This window comes from Podarcis pityusensis, assembly GCF_964106645.2.
Source record: "Podarcis pityusensis genome assembly, chromosome: 10".
NCBI classification, from domain to species: domain Eukaryota; kingdom Metazoa; phylum Chordata; class Lepidosauria; order Squamata; family Lacertidae; genus Podarcis; species Podarcis pityusensis.
Window position 1 is genome coordinate 6,963,529 of NC_138035.1, and position 18,909 is coordinate 6,982,437.

General features: G+C 47.5%; 1 protein-coding gene and 1 long non-coding RNA gene across 2 annotated transcripts in view; one reads left to right on the forward strand and one right to left on the reverse strand.

The window, feature by feature from the left end:
• Positions 1-18,909, reverse strand: part of ASB13 (ankyrin repeat and SOCS box containing 13) — a 130,604-nt gene that overhangs the window by 24,134 nt on the left and 87,561 nt on the right. The window lies entirely within an intron of this gene.
• The window catches only part of LOC308486512, a 26,971-nt gene continuing 8,062 nt past the window's right edge, over positions 1-18,909 (forward strand). The window contains exon 1 of the long non-coding RNA XR_013991112.1: positions 1-165. This is a non-coding gene — a long non-coding RNA (uncharacterized lncRNA). The remainder of the gene's footprint in view (positions 166-18,909) is intronic.

An 18,909-nucleotide genomic window follows, 5' to 3' on the forward strand; every position in this document is an offset into this window, starting at 1 on the left:
TGCATGTTTACGATCGGAGTGGAGTTTGGCTCCGAAAAAGGCCTTTTTTCCGTTCCCGGCGATTTGTCACCACCCAGTCTCATGTAAGAGCAGGTGAAGCGAGGCGGGGAGAGAAACGTCTCAGGTGTTGGGTTCGCGGTTGAACTTTTGCACCCGGAGCTCCAGGTAAGCCCTTTATTATTCCCCAAATCCAGGGCGTGACGGTGCTGGGTGAGTTCGGCAAGAAAGGAGACGCCGTCCGTTTCTGTGGTTTGGTCCCAGCCGTGTCCAATAACCGCCTTCTTCTCTCTCTCTTCCTCTCTCTTTGCCACGGTGCCTCCTGGTGAGCCTTATGAAATGTTCTTGCAAATGACAAGCTGGGGGGGGGGGGGAGCAAGTCCTCGCTTGTCCGGAAGGAAAATAAACAAGCCAAGGAGGTTTCCTCATAACAGGGAGGGGATGGAGGCTTGGTGTTTGGTGTTTGGCTTGGCAACGGCCTCTTTGCTTTAACAATTCAAAGACTGCACAGGTAAAAACATGCAGGTAGAGAGGGGAGATTGCTCCAGGAAGCGTCGCTCAAGAAGTGGCCAAGAGAGGCTACATTTTTTGTTTCCTTGAGGCTCATCCCAGGTTTGGTCATTCCTGCTTTTTAATAATTATATAGAGGAAGAGCCTCCCAAAATAAGATGCAGGACAGCAGAACAAGAGCTGACCTTCAAACTTTCTTTTTATTATTATTTTATTTATGATTTTCAATTTTATGTTGTTGTTGTTTAGTCGTTTAGTCGTGTCCGACTCTTCGTGACCCCCTGGACCAGAGCACGCCAGGCACTTCTGTCTTCCACTGCCTCCCGCAGTTTGGTCAAACTCATGCTGGTAGCTTCGAGAACAATATCCAACCATCTTGTCCTCTGTCGTCCCCTTCTCCTTGTGCCCTCCATCTTTCCCAACATCAGGGTCTTTTCCAGGGAGTCTTCTCTTCTCATGAGGTGGCCAAAGTCTTGGAGCCTGAGCTTCAGGATCTGTCCTTCCAGTAAGCACTCAGGGCTGATTTCCTTCAGAATTGAGAGGTTTGATCTTCCCTCAGCTCATCTCTCTGGTTTTACAGCACATATTATTCTCTGCCTATTATAAAACTGTAGAGATCCTTAATTTATCTATCCATATGTTACCAATAAAAAAAATGTGTATGTTTATTCAAAACCTGCCAAGGAGTCCAGTTCATTTTGTTGTTTCTTTAAATACGTTGTAAAAGGTTCCCATTTTTCTTTAAAGACACAGTTGTCCTTATCACGTAGTTTGTGTGTCAATTTTGCCAATTCCGCATAGTCCATCAGTTTCTCTTGCCACAGTTCTTTAGTTGGGATTTCCTCGTTCTTCCATCCTTGTGCTATTAAGACTCTTGCCGCCGTTGTCCCATACATGAAAATATTCTTGAATTTCCTTGGCGGGTCTTTCCCTACAATCCCTAACAAAAATGCTTCAGAAGTTTCTGACAGGAAGAACTGTTCAAGAGTGGAACAATCTCACTTGTGAGTTTGTGGACTCTCCTTCCTTGAAGGTTTTTAAGCAGAGCTTGGATGGTCAGCTGTTGTGGATGCTTTAGCCGAGATTCCTGCATTGAAAGGGGTTGGACTAGAGGACCTTTGGGGTCCCTATGATTCTATGATCCCACTGGAAATCTAACGTGTTGATGGCACCACCAGCATCAAGTCACCTGTCAGTTCAATCTCCCACAATGCACCAGAGCATAGTGGGTTATTAGAATGGCAGGCATCTCCCCGATGCAAGCCCTGGCATGGGGAACTTAGGGGCAGCCTCAGCAGCGAGGGGTCTCTCTGGCGGGGCACATAGGCAGTTGCATAGCTGTCAACCGTCCCTTATTTGGCGGGAAACTCCCTTATCCCAGAGCCATGTCCTGCTGCTGTCCCGGATTGATGATGTCCCGTAAATTTCCCGGGTTTCAAAGGAAGCCGCTCCTCTCCCTCCCTCCCTGCCGGCCAGGGAGGAGGGAGGCTCCAACTGTCTTGCTTGGCTGCGTTGTTCACCCAATAAGGAGTCTAAGAACGACTGGGGGGGTGGAGCTTGCATGCCTTGTGCCGATCAAATTGGCCACGTTGCCTGGGGACTCACCTTTGCTCAGCGCTTCCCAGCGGAGAGGTGACGGTGGTTTTCCTTGCTGCATCCCCTTTGCCGGGTTGCTGCGCTGTGGGAACCACCGCTTGAGGCTTCGTTTGGCTGCTGGCTGGGCTTTCTGCCTTTGGCTCAGAGGGGCTCAGAAGTTGAACATACCTGTGCTCTGAAAATCCATTATTTTGGCTGCTGATCCCTTATTTTCGAGGCTGCTGGTCCCTTATTTTCAAATCTGTAAGTTGACAGCTATGGGCAGTTGCCCTCGGGTGCCAAGCCCTGGCGCTCAAGACCTCGCGCTCAAGACCTTGGGCGATGGGATTCTGACTAGAAACAAGCATGCCATTTTAAATGGAGAGTTCACCGCCCTTCGCTTTGTCCAACGTAACGCAGAACAAACATTACATACTCCCCTAGAAAATGCAGATATCCCACAGAGTTGGAAAACTGGTCCTCAGTCTGGGAAGTTTAACAGCGACACCTTTGCAGAGGGAGAAGTCGAAGCCAGCAGACTTGAACCCTGGGAACAAAGGCCCCTACTAGCCAAAAAAACAAGATTTGGCTCCTCGCAGACGGTTTGAAAACAAGTCGCTGTAGGGCATGGAAAAGTCATCAGGAAGGAATCCGTCCAAGTCTGCCTGTTTTTCTTTTTCTCTCTTTTTTAAATGGATTCAAATGCCTCGCAGTCCCTCTCCGCATCACTTTCTCTAATTAAAAAAACAACAATTTTCCATGTCTCGTTTCTTTACTGTACTGAGGCAAAAGGAGGGGGAGGGATGTGGACTTTTCGGCCGTCTGCGTCCCGGAATGACTATAAAAACTCTTGCTGCATAGGAGAAACGGGCTTTGGAAAGAAAGGAACAAAATCTGCCTAAAAGAAACGAGAGATCTTTGCAGCCTGAGAGGGGAAATGTTTGAATTTAGGAACCAAGGAAGGCGCCTTGTGCCAAGTGACAGGAATGGTTCTCCTAACGCGTAAGAAGAAGCTACTAGATCAGGCCCATGGTCCATCAAGTCCAGTATCCTGCTCTCACCATGGACAATGGGAAAACCGTCAGCAGGATTCGAACCCAATGGGGAAAATTTATGTTATATATAGAGAAGATGATGTGAAATAGGGAAACCAGTAGAATTAAAATAATATCTCATAACGGGAAAATACAAGAAATTTACTGGATAATACTATCAAAATGAATTAAAAATGTATATTAGGATTATTACTGAACAATATTTGTAAATGAATATAGACAGACAGCAAGAATTTGTATATATAGAAAGATTTATTTGTTTACGGACATTTAATGGAAAAAATGAACAATCTTGTGGGAAATGGACAAAGACAATGCGAAAAGTCAAAGAGGACACAAAAAAGCCAGAAGGAGGAAGGAGGGAAGTCAGCTTGGGAGAGCAAGAATAAATGTGAAATATAATGTATGTGTATGTACAGTATGTAACTAAAAATTCAGTAAAGATCATCTGGGGGGGGGAAAGAGCAACTCTCCCTTCCTGCAGTTTAACAGCAACTGTTATTCAGAAGTATCGCTTCCTCCAACTTGTGTAGGCAGAACATGGCCATCCTGGCTAGCAGCAATCAATACCTCTCTCCTCCTCCATGAATCTGTCTAATCCTTTTTAAAAACTGTTTAATTTTGTGGCCCTTTCGGCCTCCAGTGGCAGGGAGTTCCACCATTTAACTATGTGCTTCCTGAAGAAGGTCTTACTTTTATCTGCCCTGAATCTTCCAGCATTCAGCTTCATTGGATAGCCACAAGTTCTCGGTTTTTGTTTTTGTTTAATTATGAAAACATATAATACACAACCATTACACAACCTTGACCTTTAAAGCCCTTTGTGGCTTAGGGCCCTCGTATTTACGGGACCACCTCTCCTGATCTGCCCGGCAGAGAACATTAAGGTCCCTGAATAACCATAGTTTAGAGGTCCCTGAGGAAGTCAGACTATCCTCCACCAGGGCCAGGGCCTTCTCAGTGGTGGCTCCGACCTGGTGGAATGCTCTGTCCCATGAGACCAGGGCCCTGCAGGATTTAACCTCCTTCCGTCAGGCCTGTAAGACAGAGCTATTCCGCCTGGCCTTTAATTTGAATTCAGCCTGATCTTTTATTTCCCTTCTCTTCCCTCCCCCTCCCTTTTATGAAGATTACCCGCTCTGAGACCCCACAGCTAATTCTCCCCTGGCCTCCTCACTGGCCCAAGTAGGACCGGTTCAGCCAGCTAGCCCTGGGGATTATCTAATTGATTTTTTATTTTTGAGCTGGATTGGGTGGCTCCTGCGGACCAATCAGACTACTGCATTCTGGATCCTATTGTTCTAGGACCAATCAGATGGCTGCATTTTGGATCCTATTCAACTCAGTACATAACAGTTCCATTATCATATACTTGTTCATGCACATCCACAAAACCTTACTGTATACCAGGCATCCCCAAACTCGGCCCTCCAGATGTTTTAGGACTACAATTCCCATCATCCCTGACCACTGGTCCTGTTAGCTAGGGATGATGGGAGTTGTAGTCCCAAAACATCTGGAGGGCCGAGTTTGGGGATGCCTGCCTTATATACTTAACAATCCAGTTTTAAAAACTTCATCTTATTACAAGTGACTTTCAAAAGTTATACTAATGTAGGAATCTATACCCAAAGCTTTAAAAAATATGCATTGAACAGTTGCCCGTTTTTGTAGTAATTTGTCCTGCATAGTTCAGTATTTTATTCTGCCAATCTTCTTCTTTATCATCTTCTTTGACCAAGGCTTCTGATAAGAGCTGGCTGATCTTGGCCCGGCACCCAATCTCACGTATCGGAACAGTCTTTCGCTCAAACAATTCATCAAGTTTGATGGATTGCCAATGCCAGTCCAAGCCCCTCCTACCTGCCTCTGTGACACGAGAGCAATTCAACCAATCAGATGTTCTGTAACACTCACCACTGCCTAATCTCTTGGTCTGTTCTCTGTCCGGCATGATGATATATGCCCAGGGATGGAAGGAAGAAAAACAGTCGCAACCAAGGAAGATTGTCAGCAGGAATTACCGGAGTATGCAGAAATGGCAAAACTTACCGGAAGAATAAGAAAAAGTTTTTAATTTAGAATGGAGATCATTTATTGAATATTTCCAAAAAGTAAACAACTTAAATCATTAGCAGGATTGACATAAAAGCACGCAGTGAAATGTTTTAAATATGATTGTTTTGGACAAAAAATAATTAGGTTCTACTTGGACATGCAGAGGAAAAGATATAACTTAAGTAACCGCAGAAAGGAGGGGGTCGATATTAATATTGGGTATGTGGAATTTGTTGCGTAAAAAGATGTTTAAATCAGAAAACGGAAAGAATTAAATATGAAGAATAATAAAGAATAATGCTGTCCTTTCCAAAAAGAGCGAGACGGGAGAGGTGCAGTTACGTCACCACCCCATCCGAGTTTGCAAGTCGTCGTGTTTTCACAGCATATCCCAGCCGCATGCGCTGCCGGCAGCCAAAAAGGATTAAGGAACACCTGGAAATGTACGAGACAAGCGTCTCGGTGTGTTTGATCAAACTTTACAACTGGGGGCTTGTGAATGGAAACGGGACGGCAAACAGCCACATCAAAGAGCGGTTCTCAGAGAGCAGCTTGTCCTCTAGTCCCAGAGTATTTCTGGGTAACAATTCTGGAAAGAGGAGCTGGGGGAGGTGGAGAAGGGAAGAGTTAAAAAAATCCAGCTGTTTCTGGGGCCTCCTCCTACTTCTGCCCCTCTTGAAACCTTCTTCTTTGGCGATCCATCGTAACCGAGTAAGATTTTCCTCGATTTTATTGCACTATCATTTTGTAGGGACGCGGGTGGCGCTGTGGGTTAAACCACAGAGCCTAGGGCTTGCCGTTCAGAAGGTCGGCGGTTCGAATCCCCGCGACGGGGTGAGCTCCCGTTGCTCGGTCCCTGCTCCTGCCAACCTAGCAGTTTGAAAGCACGTCAAAGTGCAAGTAGATAAATAGGCGGGAAGGTGAACGGCGTTTCCGTGTGCTGCTCTGGTTCGCCAGAAGCGGCTTAGTCATGCTGGCCACATGACACAGAAGCTGGACGCCGGCTCCCTCGGCCAGTAAAACGAGATGAGCGCCGCAACCCCAGAGTCGGCCATGACTGGACCTAATGGTCAGGGGTCCCTTTGCCTTTACCTTATCATTTTGTAAACCGCTTTGAGGTTCTTTTTACAAACAAATTTTACGAAATATAGCCGATGCAGCCTAGGTGAGGATGGTAATCCGGGCTCGAGGCTGATTACAGAACAAATTCCTGCCCGTGTCAATCCCTCTTCATGTGGAATTCCTGGAATTGTAGATCTTTGAGGGGACTTGAGGTCTCCCAGCAATTCTCGGCACCTGGAACAAACATGAAATGGCTGTTTAAAGTGACATCGTGGTGCATTGAATATATGGTGTGTATTTGGCCAAACAACCCCTGGATTCTTCCCTAGTAAAACGTGCTATAGCTCAGTCAGTAGAGCTTGAGACTTTTAATCTCAGGGTCATTATTTCAAGCCCCTTCTTCTTCTTCTTCTTCTTCTTCTTTTTCTTCTTCTTCTTCTTTGGTAATCCCTTATTTTCATATACCGTATTTTTCCGTGTATAAGACGCCTCCCGTTTATAAGACGCCCTCTATTTTGGGGGACTCCAAATTAAGGAAACGCCCCCTCAGCACTACCCATGTATAAGACGAGCCCCAATTTTAAACCTATTTTTTTGGGGTAAAAAACCCTCGTCTTATACACGGAAAAATACGGTAATTTTCTTTCCGCATACAACATGCAGTAAATTTTAAGTCACATTTCCCTAACATGCTGTAAATTTTATATAATCTTTTGCCCAGTGTATCATTACAGATAAATCTGTAAATCTGGAATGAGTGGTGCTTGTTCTTGTCTGTGTGAGTCCGCAACAGGTAACTCAACGTTCAAAGGCTGTGTGTGTCAGGAAGCTGCTCTCTATGACTCCCCACTGACTTAACTCTTGGACCAGACAGGGGCAAGTTCCCTCAAGAGGATTTGCCTGGCTTTCCCTGAAAAAACAACAACACAACAATTGGTGCTAGAATGGATAGCTGTGCCTTGAGGGAAAGTCTCTCTCCTGTGGCTCAACTCTGAGACACCAAATCTTTCTGGAATCTCTGCTAATGCACACATCACAGTGGTTAGCTCCCCTCTTTTGCAGAAAAGCTTCTTCTAGGATAGATGAAGCGTGAGAAGTTTTCTTAGAGAGCTTAGTCACATTTGAGGCTGCCCCTTTCTTGCGTCATCTGCCTCGAACGACAGCCGGACATGGCAGAATTAAACAAGAAGAGACCAGGTTTCCAGGGAAGAGAAATTACAGTAGTACCTCGGGTTACATACGCTTCAGGTTACAGACGCTTCAGGTTACAGACTCCTCTAACCCAGAAATATTGCTTCAGGTTAATAACTTTGCTTCAGGATGAGAACAGAAATTGTGCCCCGGCGGCGCTGCAACAGCAGGAGGCCCCATTAGCTAAAGTGGTGCTTCAGGTTAAGAACAGTTTCAGGTTAAGAACAGACCTCCGGAACGAATTAAGTACTTAACCAGAGGTACCACTGTACAAATCTGGTGGTTGTTGTTGTTGCTACTGCTTCTATCAGGTTTAACTCTAAACCCATGTCCATGTTAGGAGTTCTTGTTCCCTAAAAGGAATTGTTGTTGTCGTCTGACTCTTCGTGATCCCCTGGACCAGAGCACGCCAGGCACTCCTGTCTTCCACTGCCTCCCGCAGTTTGGTCAAACTCATGTTCATAGCTTCGAGAACACTGTCCCACCATCTCGTCCTCCATTGTCTCCTTCTCCTTGTGCCCTCCATCTTTCCCAACCTCAGGGTCTTTTCCAGGGAGTCTTCTCTTCTCATGAGGTGGCCAAAGTCTTGGAGCCTCCGCTTCAGGATCTGTCCTTCCAGTGAGCACTCAGGGCTGATTTCCTTCAGAATGGATAGGTTTGATCTTCTTGCAGTCCATGGGACTTTCAAGGGTCTCCTCCAGCACCAGAATTCAAAAGCATCCATTCTCCGGTGATCAGCCTTCTTTATGGTCCAGCTCTCACTTCCATACATCACTACTGGGAAAACCATGGCTTTAACTATACGGACCTTTGTTGGCAAGGTGATGTCTCTGCTTTTTAAGATGCTGTCTAGGTTTGTCATTGCTTTTCTCCCAAGAAGCAGGCGTCTTTTACTTTCGTGACTGCTGTCACCATCTGCAGTGAATAATAATAATAATAATAATAATAATAATAATAATAATTCCTGCATTGCAGGGGGTTGGGGTCCCTTCCAACTCTACAATTCTATGACTCTTGTGAAGGAAGGAAGGAGGGAAGGAAGGAGGGAAGGAGGGAAGGAAGGAAGGAAGGAAGGAAGGAAGGAAGGAAGGAAGGAAGGAAGGATAGAGACATAAGGCAGTGTGAGCCAAACTGCGTTTGGTTCTGCGGACATTCAAGGCCCCTTTCAGACACTCAGGCCAAGCGACAAACACGCCTGTCGTCCTCCCCTCTTTAGTCCCTGAAGCTACACCAAACCGGTTATTTGGGCTCTCTGTTTGTTTTCTCCAAAGTCAAAACCCCACCAGAGATAAGTAGTGTTTTCAATGCAAGCCGCAGGTGACCGCTGTCCCCAGCCGCAGGGCCAGCGATGCCCTCATTAAAGGCTAAGCCTCCTGCCCCATCGGATTGATGTGGTCGTAGGGCAGATCTGGAAATTGCAGCTTTGCAGCCAAAAAAAGAGGGGAAGGAGAGGCTAGTCGTTCCCTCCATCCTTTGCAAGTGTGGTGGCAGTCACAACTCACCTTTCATCCCAGCCGCCTCACCTGTTATCGCGTGGCTCACGGCAGCCACCTGGCCCACCTGCCACTCAGTTGCTCCACACCCCTTGCCCACAAACACCAAGATAAATCCTTTATTTTCCTTCCCTGTGCAGGATTTCCAACCATAGTTTGCTGGCAGGTTATATTGTTTTTCAGAATGCTACAGGTGTGATAAATGTTTTATAGGTAAAGGTAAAGGGACCCCTGACCATCAGGTCCAGTCGTGGCAGACTCTGGGGTTGCGGCACTCATCTCGCTTTATTGGCCGAGGGAGCCGGCGTACAGCTTCCAGGTCATGTGGCCAGCATGACTAAGCCGCCTCTGGCGAACCAGAGCAGCGCACGGAAACGCGATTTACCTTCCCGCCGGAGCAGTACCTATTTATCTACTTGCACAGGTGTGCTTTCGAACTGCTAGGTTGGCAGGAGCAGGGACTGAACAATGGGAGCTCACCCCGTCGCGGGGATTTGAACCGCCGACCTTCTGATCAGCAAGTCCTAGGCTCTGTGGTTTAACCTACAGCGCCCCCCGTGTCCCCATAAATGTTTTATAGATGGTACTTAACACCTACCAAAATAGCTAAAACGGATAAGACAAAAACAAATCTGCGCTGGAGGTGTGGTAAAACAGAGGGGACACTTATACACGTTTGGTGGACCTGTGGAAAAAAACCAAAAGCTTCTGGAATATAGTATATGACGAGCTTAAAAAAAATGTTTAAGTATAACCTTATGAAAAATACAGAAGCTTTTCTACTTGGGATAACGGACACAGGTATAGCAAGAGAAGATCAGAAAATATTCCTCTATGCCACAGGAGCGGCAAGGATTTTGCTAAAAACTGGAAAAAATTGTGCCAACAAAAAGGGAATGGCAAGACAAACTGTTAGAGTATATTGAACTGGCTAGATTAACAGAGGCAATTAGAGATCACACTAGACAAGAGTTTCAAAAAGCACGGGGGGAAATGCACAGAAAAACAGTGCCCTAAAATACATACCTGGACTTGTTTTGATTAATGTCTGCAGGAGACTTGGTGGATATTTAAGTTATAATTAGAAAAATCTTAATAATTATTTATAAAGGAAACAGCTTATAAGAAGTAAATAAGAAGCCCAGATACAGGATAAAGGAAGTCTTTTATTTGGTTGTTTGTATTGTTGTATGTTATGCTTATTGTATGTTATATTCACGTTTAAAGAGGGTGGATTTCTGTACTGGGGGTGGGGGGTTTATGTTATGTTGTAAATAAAATTTCCAATAAAAAAAGAAAGAAAGAAAAAAAAAAAACCAGAATGCTACAGGTGTGATAAATGAGGCTACGGCGTCATGTCTCTCTGTGTTTTTATTAATCCTTAATCATTCCACTTGGCATCTTTAGGGTGGATGGTGGATTGGACCCCTACGGCTGCCGCTTGCTTGTTTATTGCATTGATATCCCAGCTTTTCCTGCAAGGAGCTCAAGGTGGCCTACGTAGTGCTCCACCTGCTCCATTAAGCTCCACAACAACCTTGTGAGGTAGGCTGGGTTGAGAGGTAGTGACTGCCCGCCCCACCAGGGTCACCCAGTGATGTTCATAGCCAAGTGGAGATTCAGAACTTCATCTCCAAGGACCTAGTCCGTCACTCTAACCACTGCTCCACACTGCCTCCGACATATGGACTAGGAACATGCCTGTATTTATAGCTGGTAAGAGCACCTGATGGCAAGAAATTCCTTAGCAGACAAGCCCAGCCACCGTGAAGCCATCGCAGGGTTTCCGGCTCTTGCCGTCCCCAGTGGAAGGGGAGCTGGGGGTCAGATCCTGGTGACTAAATCACCGAAAGCTCAGCGGCGATGCTGTCCTTTTCAGCGAAGGCATGAGAAGGGTGGGATCATCCGAGCATCGGCTGAGTGAACAGGTGAGCCCATCGTGAGTCACAAGGGATGGGTGAGGGAGATGTCCCAATCGGTCGTTTCCATCCTCCTTTTCTGTGACTGAGACAGCGAAGAATTCAGAGTCACTGTTGTGCTTTCAGATCCGGTTACATAAGGAGATTAGAAAAGTGTCTCGTTGCACTTCATTGCCCAACAATAACGCTGCCCTGAATGGCACAACAATGGCATTGCTAATATTCCGTCCTTCTCGAATGCTTGCGCCATTCTAAAGGCTGATAATCTGAGGCTAGACACACAACGGTGGCAGAGACGAATGGGCAGAGGCCAAATGGGAAAGGTGAGGTTCACCTTTGGATGGTGGCTAACAGATTGAGGTTGAATCCTGACAAGACAGAAGTACTGTTTTGGGGGGACAGAGGCGGGCAGATGTGGAGGACTCCCTGGTCCTGAATGGGGTAACTGTGCCCCTGAAGGACCAGGTGCACAGCCTGGGAGTCATTTTGGACTCACAGCTGTCCATGGAGGCGCAGGTCAATTCTGTGTCCAGGGCAGCTCCACCTGGTACGCAGGATGAGACACTCCCTGCCCGCGGACTGTCTCGCCACAGTAGTGCATGCTCTGGTTATCTCCCGCTTGGACTACTGCGATGCGCTCTACATGGGGCTGCCTTTGAAGGTGACCCGGAAACAACAACTAATCCAGAATGCGGCAGCTAGACTGGTGGCTGAGAGCGGCTGCCGAGACCATATAACACCGGTCTTGAAAGACCTACACTGGCTCCCAGTACATTTCCAAGCACAATTCAAAGTGTTGGTGCAGACCTTTAAAGCCCTAAATGGCCTCGGTCCAGTATACCTGAAGGAGCGTCTCCACCTTCATCATTCTGCCCAGACACTGAGGTCCAGCGCCAAAGGCCTTCTGGCAGTTCCTTCCCTGCGAGAAGCCAAGTTACAGGGAACCAGACAGAGGGCCTTCTCGGTAGTGGCGCCCACCCTGTGGAACGCCCTCCCAGCAGATGTCAAAGAGAAAAATAACTACCAAACTTTTAGAAGACATCTGAAGGCAGCCCTATTTAGGGAAGCTTTTAATGTTTAATAGGTTATTGTATTTTAGTGTTCTGTTGGAAGCCACCAGCCAGATGGGCGGGGTATATATATATCATCATCATCATCATCATCATCAGGACTGAAGAAGAGAGTCCTGGATCAGGCCATTGTTCTCACAGTGGCTGAACAGACGCTTGTGGGATATCGGCAAGCAGCATTGGCGCACAAGAGCACTTTGGGTTGGTGGTGACCATTGCTTCCTGCAGGAAGGAGTTCCAGAGGTATCTGAACAGGATGCTGGAAGCTGGAGCCACAGAGACCTGCTTGCTCTGAGCTGGATCCAAAGCTGTGGCTAATGGAGAAGCGAGATTTCTTGGGGGTGTTGATGCTGTGAGCCCCTCCATCTTATTCTTGGGGGGTGTATGCGTCAGAAAGACACCACAGTCTCCTCCAACCTTCATTCCAAGTACAGGGGTACCTTGGTTCTCAAACGCCTTGGTACTCAAACAACTTGGAACCCAAACACTGCAAAACTGGAAATATGTGTTCTGGTTTGTGAACCTTTTTCGGAAGCCGAAGGTGCTCCACTTTGAGTGTTACGCCTCCATTTTGAGCAGGGGTCAGCAAACTTTTTCAGCAGGGGGCCGGTCCACTGTCCCTCAGACCTTGTGGGGGGCCGGATTATATTTTTTTGGGGGGGAGTGAACGAATTCCTATGCCCCACAAATAACCCAGAGATGCATTTGAAATAAAAGGACACATTCTACTCATGTAAAAACACACTGACTCCCGGACCGTCCATGGGCCGGATTGAGAAGGGGATTGGGCCGGATCCGGCCCCCAGGCCTTAGTTTGCCTGCCCATGGTTCTGAGTGCCACACTTCCGTTTTGAGTGTTACGCTGAGGTCTGTCTGTTTTTCTATTTTTTTTGTTTTGTTTTTGTGACTGTGTGGAACCCAGTTCAGCTACTGATGGATTGATTGTGTGACTGCAGTACATCGTTTATTGCTTTCATTTTATGGATCAATGGTCTCGTTAGATAGTAAAATTCATCTTCAATTGCTGTTTTAGGGGTTGTTTTTAAAGGTCTGGAATGGGTTAATCCGTTTTGCATGACTTTCTATGGGAAAGCGCGCCTTGGTTTTGGAACGCTTTGGTTTTGGAACGGACGTCAGCATATGATGAAAACTACGTAAAGAAAATGCTGTTGCTAAAGACCTTCGTTTTTAGAGATGCTGGCAGCCCGAGGATCAAAGCCAATGGGATTTTACTCCCCTCATTTTTATTTTTAGATTGGGTAGGGCGGTGTGGGTGGGGCAGAGAAGGCCGACCCACAGCCTAGCATCCTGCTGTTTCTGTTTGTTATTCTTTCCTAGCTGCATTGATGTGATTATAGAGTCCAGGAAACTGGCTGCCGAGACCTATGAACTGCTGCTATCGATGGGCTACGCTGGGAGTTTAAGTGTTACTTTTAACCCACAAAGCGAGTGGTCAAGAAGACTGAGAATGACCTCCTGATGGGGCAGTTTTTATAAAATGAGCAACCAATCAGAAGGCTGTTCCAGCAGCCAATCAGCAACAGGAGCCAAATGGGTAATGAGAAATACTTAAAGGGTGGGGGGAAGAAATGGGTATGTTTCATCTCCCTCTAAAAAAAAAGACTCCCGCAAATGGTTGTTGTTGTTGTTTAGTCGTGTCTGACTCTTCATGACCCCTGGACCAGAGCACGCCAGGCACTCCTGTCTTCCACTGCCTCCCGCAGTTTGGTCAAACCCATGCTGGTAGCTTCGAGAACACTGTCACACCATCTCGTCCTCTGTCGTCCCCTTCTCCTTGTGCCCTCCATCTTTCCCAACATCAGGGTCTTTTCCAGGGAGTCTTCTCTTCTCATGAGGTGGCCAAAGTCTTGGAGCCTCAGCTTCAGGATCTGTCCTTCCAGTGAGCACTCTGGGCTGATTTCCTTCAGAATGGAGAGGTTTGATCTTCTTGCAGTCCATGGGACTCTCAAGAGTCTCCTCCAGCACCATAATTCAAAAGCATCAATTCTTCGGCAATCAGCCTTCTTTATGGTCCAGCTCTCACTTCCATACATCACTACTGGGAAAACCATAGCTTTAACTATACGGACCTTTGTTGGCAAGGTGATGTACAGTCATAGAACTGGAAGGGTTATCTAGTCCAACCCCCTTGCAATGCAGGAATCTTTTGCCCAAAGTGGGGCTTGAACCCACAGACCAGAGATTCAGAGTCTCACGATTTACTAACTTGAACTTCTGGGTCCAAATACCACCACCTTTACTCACTCCTTGCCGTTATCAGCCTGGAAACGAAGCGAAGCCGCTTCACCTGTTGATTTCTGCCTGTCCTGCAGCTGCTCAAGGCATGGCGCCCCCTGCGTTGCAGAGGGTTGGACTAGATGATCTTTGGGTCCCTCTGTGATTCTGTGAAAAGAGAGGTCTCCTGGTCTGAGAAGCCTCCTGAACTTCCTGGTTCATTTGGAAGCCACAGTGGAGTTCTCCGTGACGCAGAGTTGTTATCGCTAGATGCAGACAGTGGATAAGCACGAACGAACAGGCAGATATTCTAAACCACGCAGCGCATAGGAGCTTTTTCCATGCAACAATGCGTGATCGCCATCAAAGGACAAGTGACTTCCCGGCTTGTTGTGAAGCTTGAGCATTTGGCAGCTTTCCTGTGCATAATTATATACCTGCCGTTCTGACATGTGTACCTACAAAGGCGGAAGGCAGAAATGCCCGGAGCTTCAACAAAAGAAACTACAGTTTCCAGGAAGCTAAAGAGACCCCAAGGGACGCAGGTGGCGCTGTGGGTTAAACCACAGAACCTAGGACTTGCCAATCAGAAGGTCGGCGGTTCGAATCCCCGCAAAGGGGTGAGCTCCTGTTGTTCTGTCCCTGCTCCTGCCCACCTAGCAGTTTGAAAGCACCTCAAAGCACAAGTAGATAAATAGGTACCACTCTGGCGGGAAGGTAAACGGTGTTTCCATGCGCTGCTCTGGTTCGCCAGAAGCGGCTTAGTCATGCTGGCCACATGACCCGGAAGTTGTGCGCCGGCTCCCTCGGCCAATAAAGCGAGATGAGCGCTGCAACCCCAGAGTTGTCCATGACTGGACCTAATGGTCAGGGGTCCCTTTACCTTTAAAGAGACCCCAATCAGTATTTTGTCATGCTTTTCTAAAGAGAGCAAGCTGGTTGTTTTTTGACGCTGCTTTGCTGGGGTGGAGGCCCACGTGGCATTCGCCTTTGCAAATTGCGCCTGTTCTGAATCAAGGAAGCTGTTCTCCTCTCTCCACCAGAGCCACCATTTGGAACTGATTACTGGGGCCTGGGAGTCCCTCTAAGTACTTTAGGGCAGGCAAAGAACAGCACGTAGCAAACGCGTAATGATATTAATGAGAAACGGGTCTGGCTTTGAAGAAAGCCTCCATAAGGGTTGGGATGTTGGTGGTGGGGATGAGCTCAGACACACACACACACACACACACACACACACACACACACAGAAACACACCCCTGCAGACCCTCCAAGTGTCCCTGTTTTCCAGGGACAGTCCTGGAATTACAGAAGCCGTCCCAGTTTCTGATTTGATCCCCAAAAGGTATTATTTTCCTTGCTGTTGTTGTTTAGTCGTGTCCGCCTCTTCGTGACCCCCTGGACCAGAGCACACCAGGCACTTCTGTCTTCCACTGCCTCCCGCAGTTTGGTCAAACTCATGCTGGTAGCTTCGAGAACACTGTCCAACCATCTCGTCCACTGTCGTCCCCTTCTCCTTGTGCCCTCCATCTTTCCCAAAATCAGGGTCTTTTCCAGGGAGTCTTCTCTTCTCATGAGGTGGCCAAAGTCTTGGAGCCTCAGCTTCAGGATCTGTCCTTCCAGTGAGCACTCAGGGCTGATTTCCTTCAGAATGGATACGTTTGATCTTCTTGCAGTCCATGGGACTTTCAAGAGTCTCCTCCAGCACCAGAATTCAAAAGCATCCATTCTTCGGCAATCAGCCTTCTTTATGGTCCAGCTCTCACTTCCATACATCACTACTGGGAAAACCATAGCTTGAACTATACAGACCTTTGTCGGCAAGGTGATGTCTCTGCTTTTTAAGATGCTGTCTAGATTTGCCATTGCTTTTCCTTAGCATGTCCCTATTTTCACTGGAGGAATGTTGGAGGGTATGGAGTTATCTGACCCCCAAACCATCTGAAGGCAGCCCAATATAGGGAAGTTTTTTTTAAAAAAAAGTTTAATGTTTTATTATGTTTTTATATATGTTGGAAGCACCTAGAGTGCCTGGGGCAACCCAGTCAGATGGGCAAGGTATAAATATTATTATTATTGTTATTATTATTTAATAGGTAAAGGGACCCCTGACCATTAGGTCCAGTCGTGGCCGACTCTGGGGTTGCGGCGCTCATCTCGCTTTACTGGCCGAGGGAGCCGGCGTACAGCTTCCGGGTCATGTGGCCAGCATGACTAAGCCGCTTCTGGCGAACCAGAGCAGCACACGGAAACACCGTTTACCTTCCCGCTGGAGCGGTATCTATTTATCTACTTGTGCTTTGACGTGCTTTCGAACTGCTAGGTTGGCAGGAGCAGGGACCGAGCAACGGGAGCTCACCCCGTCGCGGGGATTCGAACCGCCGACCTTCTGATCGGCAAGTCCTAGGCTCTGCGGTTTAACCCACAGCGCCACAGTGCTGCTCTTATCATTGAATAGACTGCTCCTATTTCCATCAGAGAAATGTTGGAGGGTATCCTCCTCCTCATAGCTGACCCCTTGTCTCTAAGACAACCAGAAATGTGAAAGGAAAAAGCGGGTTTCGTGTATCTTTAATTGGAAGGAGGATCTGTACTGAGCCGGTACAGTTTGGCCATGCAAAGCGAAGGGAAACTTGCACCCTTTTTTGGTAACCAGCTCCTGTACTCGGATATTTAAGGTATAGGAAGTGATTCTACCTTTGCATCGCTCTGGCCCAGAAGCGGCCCGGCCCATTTTGTTGTCTGAGGCAAAACAGGAAGGTGCAAAAATGCTTTAAAATTCTCCTCCATTCCTAGTTTTTTGGGGGGGAACCTCAAATTTTGCAGCAGTGTGAATAATCTTTAGGGAGACATGCTTTGAAAAACACCCCCAGAATGATGCAGAAATATGCAGAAATGGCGAGACTGACGGGAAAGATCAGAAACCAGGAAGCCCAAGTATTTTTAAAAGACTGGAATAACTTTCCAACATGCTGGAGAGATCACTGTAAACAGCTGAATTTGCTGGCAGGAATACAATGACACTTGTAACATAACATGGATTTTGGATGGCATGATTATATAAAGCCACTTCCGAGCTGGCAAGGAGGTGGGGTTGCGGGCTTCACGCCCCTCCCACACACACGTGGGGGCTGGCTCCAGCCCCCGCGATAGCAAGGGAATCCCCGTCCATCTCATACCCGGGCCAGCCAATCGGCTGGCACTGGGGGCGGGGCCTCGGCTATTTAACCAGGCTGCAGCCGAGGCCCCTCCTCTTTTCTTCCCTACAGCTGACCGGTTTTCCCCTCCCATCCCACTCTTTAGGCTAGGTTCCCTGACGTTGCTATGAACTACGGCTGGTCGCCGTCAAGGGGCCTGGTAGGAATTTCCCCAAATGGCAGATTGGCACCGGCCATTTGGTTTTCGCCTACCTCGTAGCGAACCGTCAGAACTCTTCGGTATTGGCGGTTAGGCATTGATGGGGGCACAGCTCTATTGTTACACAAATGAAGGGGGAAGGAGCGCCATCACCTTCCCCAAACAAGGGTAGTCCGGTAAAGGATTCCAGGGGGCGTGGCCTTGTCCTAAGCCTAAGGAGGTGTGGCCTAAGGCACGCCCCCACGCAGTGACACCTGGGGGAGGTCCTAGTTGACGTGCCTCAGCAGGACTCCTCCCACTGGTGGTTAACCCTTCCGGCTTTTAGCCGGTTTTTAGATAGGGCCAATGCCTAAGGCCAATACCGCTCAATTCCTGTAATCAATAAAGTTGTGGCCTAATTCGGCCCATTAACCTGAATTATTGTGTCCCGTGTCTTTATTTCTCTGCGGGGAGGCGGGAACTCGCCACGCAACAGATGAGTTACAGTAAAAGATGCAGGAATAAAATTTAGAACTGGAACCCCTGGAGGGAAGGAAGGTTCAGAAGAACCCCTTTTTTTCATGTGTGAAAAGGTTATGTTTATGGTGCATAACTTTTATGTAAAACTAATAAAAATTTATAAAAAAAGAAAAACACCCCCAGAAACTCAGATTAATGAAGAAATGGTGGTCCTCAGTTCCCGTAGGATACAGAATGAATGCTGGGTGGGTGGGATACCCGCGAAGAGGGGAGACTGGATTGGAATGGAGAAGCATACTAATCCATAGGTATACTCTCTACCGCAACATTTTACTGCAGTTCCAACCTGCAGTTGTAACAATAACACACTTTCCCCAGGTGCCCTCCTGCCTCTTTGGGACTGTTCTCTCAAGAGACAACTACATTGTTGTTGTTTAGTCCTTTAGTTGTGTCCGACTCTTCGTGACCCCCTGGACCAGAGCACGCCAGGCACTCCTGTCTTCCACTGCCTCCCGCAGTTTGGTCAAACTCATGTCCATAGCTTCGAGAACACTGTCCCACCATCTTGTCCTCCGTCGTCCCCTTCTCCTTGTACCCTCCATCTTTCCCAACATCAGGGTCTTTTCCAGGGAGTCTTCTCTTCTCATGAGGTGGCCAAAGGATTGGAGCCTCAGCTTCAGGATCTGTCCTTCCAGTGAGCACTCAAGGCTGATTTCCTTCAGAATGGAGAGGTTTCATGTTCTTGCAGTCCATGGGACTCTCAAGAGTCTCTTCCAGCACCAGAATTCAAAAGCATCAATTCTTCGGCGATCAGCCTTCTTTATGGCCCAGTTCTCACTTCCATACATCACTACTAGGAAAACCATAGCTTTAACTATACGGACCTTTGTCAGCAAGGTGATGTCTCTGCTATTTAAGATGCTGTCT